Below are 5,876 nucleotides of genomic sequence, written 5' to 3' on the forward strand. Positions count from 1 at the left end.
TCTTGCCAGGACACAGGGCTGATGGCAGCTGGGCACCCATCCCCAGAGTAAAGACAACTTTTCCTGCTTTCTGGGCAGCTAGACAATGCCATGTACTAGGTTTGGCCCAGTTGGCATGAGCAGAGTGTATGTTGCTGGAGGGGTTCCCAGGGAGGCTCCTCACAGGAAATGGCTGAGCCCAAGGCACACACCCCCTGCCCCCCTTCTGCAGACCCAGTGATGGCTGGAGCTCCAGCAGCCACCTTGGGCCAAGAGGTAGCCTTGGGGATGCAGGCCCTGTACTCTGATACTGGGAAGGGATGAGGCCCAATGGCTCCGTGCGGCCTCCTCCCCAGCCTGGGCACCACCTTAGGACAGAAGCACATTTAAAGCCTTGTGTTCACAAGCCACTGTTACTCAGTTTTCCGTTCCGTGCAGCCAGCTCTGACTGCCGCTGTAACAGCCCTGCCAGTCCTCCCTCCTGCCGTCCCTCCGCCACTCCCTGGGCCGGCCCAGCCAGTCTGCCTTGGACCAGGGCACAGCACCATCCCACCCCGCACCCCACGGCAGCCCCCATGGTCCCAGGCTGGAGCCAGAGCCCTCAGCGCCACACGAGGACCCGCTCCCACCAGCCCTGCCCGCACTGCCCCACACCACCCGCGCTGACAGGGACTCCCCACTCACTGCTCCCGCCCTCCTGACGAGAACCTGCCGAGCCCAAACGCCAGCACTGACGCCGCCCTGCTACACAGCCTTGGGAGGCCCTGGGACCCCACCCCCCCCCCCCAGGCAGTCCCGCTCTTGCTTGCCAGGTCCTCACTGGGGCACCCTGCTCTCCCACATGTAGGTGGGCTCCTCAAGGCACTCGGGGTGTAGCCTTCCCCTGCTGGCTCCACACCCACCTACTGCCCAGGCTGTCCCACGCCCCCCTGCCCCTCCCTGACTCATGGGGTCCCGAGCAGCATGTGACAAGACAGGTGGGAAGGGGGGGGCACTGAGGGCACCGAGGGAGGGGGTGCAGCTTCCTCTGGGGCCTCTGAGGAAAGTGGGACCCACCCAGGACCCCCTCAGCACCAAGTCACTTCTTGGGGGCCCGGGCTCAGCGTGGTGGAGCCCGCTCCCCGAGGTACGGTCCACTGGGCCCCACTGGCCAGAAGGGCCAGCCCAGCTCCCACTGCTGCTCCCGCCAGCCAGAAACACGTGGACCTGTGGGTTTGTCTTAATAAACACTCATGGAGATTCATTAAAAGATACGATGCAAAGAGCACCAGTCACAAATCGGTCATGAATTAAATTTTATAAAAACACTAGTTATATCTAACTTTATCTGAAGTTATACAAAAGAGAACAGAAATATAAGAGGTCTTTGACATAGGCATGTACTACCAAGGCACAGTAATTAAAACAGTATGATGATATATAAATAGGCAGACGAGCTGATGAGATAGAACAAAGTTCAGAAATAGAACCACTGTACGTAGGGACTTTAACAAATGATAATGGCAGTATTTTAAATTTGCAAAAACAAGTGATTTCATTACTAGTGTTGGGACACCTGGATGGGTATTTAAAATAAAAAACTGAATTTCCAGAGCCATATTTTATATCAAAATAAATGGTAAGTAGATCAGTGACTTAAACATGAAAATGCAACCTATAAAACTACTAGAAGAAAAGATGGAAGAATTTTTTAATACAATCTTTGAGTGGGGAAGGAATACAAAACTCAGAAGCCATGAAAGGTTGGTTAAATTCAACTACATAAAAAATCTACATGGCGGAAAACAACATAAGCAAAGTCAGAAAATAAAATGAGGAAACATTTGTGACTCATCACGTACAGCTTGTTACTGAATAAAGAGCTCCCACAGTTTAATAAGAAACCAATAAGCTAACAGAAAAATGGGCAAAGGGTATGGAATACAATTCACAGAAAAGGATAAACAATGAATGCTTTAACATTATGAAAAATGCTTGCTCTCACTCCTAAGAGAAACGTCAATTAAAACTATAACATGCTACTTTCTCATGGAGCAAAGACCAAAACATTCATCAATTGAGAGCCAAGGCAGAGTCAGCAACTGGCTGGCAGAGCACTGAAGGTGTGCCCAACACACGGACACACGCACACACAGCTAGTCGGAAAACCACCAGACTCACTGGATCAAAGCATTTAAGGAAATCTCTGTCCAATCATTAGCTAATCACTAAGCTGCCTTGAAGATAAGTCAACAGGTCCAGTCTGAGACACAGAAAAAAGAATGAAGAAAAATGAACAGGCCTCAGAGGCCAATGGATACCATCAACCAAGTGTGTATACATGATGGGAGTCCTAGGAGAGGAGAGAGGGAACAAGGCAGAAAGAATCTTAGGAGAAATAGCAGCCAAGTTTGATGAGAAACAATCTCTACAACCAAGAAGCTCAACAAATTCCAAACAGGACACACACAGAGACCTTAACTAGAGAGTCAGAGGATAAAGACAAACAGAGCATCTTGAAAGCAGCAATTAAAAACCCAACTCGTGTTCACGGCTTCTTTCCAAAGACTAACAGCTAGCTTCTCTCCAGAAACCCTGCAGCCCAGGAGGCTGTGGGATGACACACTCAAAGTGTTGCAAGAAAAAAAGACTGTTAAACCAAGAATTCTGCATCCAGCAAAACTATTCCTCAAAACGAAGGAGAAATGAAGACATTCCCAGAGAGACAAAAATGAAGAGACTTCACTGCTAGCAGACCTGCCCTACAAGAGACACTGAAGGGAGTGCTTCAGGTTGAAGTGAAAGATACCAGATTCAAATCCTCAAAGAGAAATTAGGGCACTGGGAAAGGGAACTACAGAGCCAGATAAGAGATAGTATAAATGTGCTTATGTTTGTAAACCTTTTCTTTTCCTATCTGATTTAAAAGACAACTACATAAAGCAATAATTACAAAACTATGTTGATGGGCTTACAATCTATTAAGATGCAATTTGTATGACAAAAACAGCAGAAAAGAGCTGGAAGGAAACAGAGCTCTAATGGAGCAGTTTTTGTACATTACTGAAATTAAGTTGTTATTTATCCAAACTAGATTGTATTAAGTTGTTCATCGTAGTCCTCAAAGCAACCACTGAAAAAAATTACTTAAAAAATAGTGGTAGAGACACAAGGGAATTAAAGTATTACAAGGGAATTAAACAGCCACAAGAAAAAAAGGTAACAGAGGAAGAAAGATTTAAAAAGACATGTAGAAAAATAGAAAAATGGCAGACATAAATCTTACCTCATCAGCAATTACATTAAAGGTAAATAGATTAAACACTCCACTCAAGCAGCAGAGACTTGGTAGAACAGATTTAAAAACATGATCAAATATATGCTGTCCATAAGGAAGACTTTAGATTCAGAGATACAATGAAAGTGAAAGGCTGGAAAAGGATATACCATGCAAACAACCAAAACCTACGCTAACATCATACAAAAGAGACCTTAAGGCAAAAACTGTTTAGTACTAGAGACAGAGAAGGCTGCTCTATAAAGGGTCAACCCATCGGGAAGAAATAAGAAGTATAAACATATAGGCACTTAACAGAGCCCTAAAATACACAAAGCAAAAACTGACAGAGAAGGGAGAAATAAATAATTTAACAATAATAGTTGGAGATTTCAATACCCCACTTTCAATAATGGATTTAACTGCTGGGGTAAAGATCAATAAGGAAAAGAAGACTTAAACAACACTATAAACCAGGTAGACCTAACAGACTCTACAGAACACCCGTCAACAGCAGAATACTCATCTTCTCAGCTGCACATAAAACACTCTCCAGGATAGATCATAAGTCTCAAATTTTAAAGAACTGAAATCACACAAAATGTGTTCTTTGGCTACACAGAATGACATGAGAAATCAAATAACAGAAGGAAATTTGGGAAATTCACAAGTATGTGGAAATTAAACAACAAACTCCTAAATAAACAATGGGTAAGGGGCTTCCCTGGTGGCGCAGTGGTTGAGAATCTGCCTGCTGATGCAGGGGACACGGGTTCGGGCCCTGGTCTGGGAAGATCCCACATGCCGCAGAGCAAATGGGCCCGTGAGCCACAACTACTGAGCCTGTGCGTCTGGAGCCTGTGCTCCGCAACAAGAGAGGCCACGATAGTGAGAGGCCCTCGCACCACGATGAAGAGTGGCCCCCGCTTGCCACAACTAGAGAAAGCCCTCGCACAGAAACGAAGACCCAACACAGCCAAAAAATAATAATAAATAAATAAATAATAATTAAAGGTGCTAATAATTAAAAAAAAGACAATGGGTAAAATAAGAAATCACAAGAGAAGTTAGAAAATACTTTTGAGATAAATAAAGATGGATACACAACACACCAAAACGTATGGGATGAAGCTAAAGCAATCCTTAGATGAAAATTTACACCTGTAAACACCTACGTTACAAAGAAGATAGATCTCAAATCAGTAAGCTAAACTTCCACTTAAGAAACTAGAAAAAGAATGAAAAATACTAAACACAAAGCAACCCAACGGAAATAATAAAGATTAGAGTGGAAATTCAGTAAAAAATGAAAAATAATAGAGAAAAACAACTTTGAATAGATCAGTAAAACTGATAACCCTTTAGCTAGACTAACCAAGAAAATTAATGAGAGGGAAGACTCAGATTTCTAAAATCAGGAATGATAGAAGAGACATTACTATCAACCTTACAGAAATAAAAATGACTATAAAGTAATGCTATGAACAACTGTATGTCAACAAACGATAACAAATAACCTAGATGAAATGGACAAATTCCTAGAAATATACAGACTACTGAAACTGACCATGTGGGATTTATCCCATGAATGCAAGTGTGGTTCAACATATGAAAAACACTTAATGTAACACACCATACGAAAAGAATAAAGGACCAAAACCACACGATCATTTCAATAGATGTAGAAAGTGCATTTGACAAAAATTCAACTCCCTTCACGACAAAAACACTCAACAAACTAAGAACATAAGGAAACTTCCTCAATCTGATACAAGGCCATCTACAAACCCAGCTACCATTACACTCAATGGTAAAAGACTGAAAGCTTTTCCTCTCAGATCAGGGACAAGACGAGGATGTCTGGTCTCTCCAATTCTATCTGGCACTGTACTGAGGCTCTAGCCAGAGCACCTAGGCAAGACAAAGAAATAAAAGGAATCCAAATTGCAAAGAAAGAAATACAACTTTCTCTTGCAGATGACATGATAGTGTGTATAGAAAATCCTAAGGAATCTACACACACACACAACTATTAGAACTAATAAGTGAGTTCAGCAAGGTTTCAGGATATAAGACCAACATAAAAAAAGTAGTTGTATTTCTATGCATTAGCAATGAACAATCCAAAAATGAAATTCAGAGAAGAGTTGCATTTACAATGACATCAAACAGAATAAAACATTTAAGAATAAATTTAACAAAATAAATGCAAAACTTGTATACTGAAAACTACAAAACACGGAGAAAATATAAAGAAAACCTAAATAAATGGAAAGATAGTAAGTTCACGAATTAGAAAATTTAATATTAAAATGACATTACACTTGGCCCTTGAACATCTCAGGGTTTAGGGGAGCCTACCCTCCACGTAGTCAAAAATCCACGTGTAACCGCACCGTCAGCCCCTGCGCCTGTGCTTCTCCTCCAAGGAGTCAACCAGCCACGGCTCAAGCGGCCCTGCAGCATCTACTGCTGAAAAAGTCCTTGTGTAAGTGGACCTGTGTAGTGTGTAGTTCAAACCTGTGCTTTTCAAAGGTCAGCTATACTTTCCAAAGTGATCTCTAGGGTCGACACAATCCCTAAAATCTCAGATGCCCCCCTTTTTTTTTTTTTTGGTGGCACAAATTCATTCATTCATTCA

Source organism: Balaenoptera ricei, chromosome 5, assembly GCF_028023285.1.
Source record: "Balaenoptera ricei isolate mBalRic1 chromosome 5, mBalRic1.hap2, whole genome shotgun sequence".
Classification (NCBI taxonomy): domain Eukaryota; kingdom Metazoa; phylum Chordata; class Mammalia; order Artiodactyla; family Balaenopteridae; genus Balaenoptera; species Balaenoptera ricei.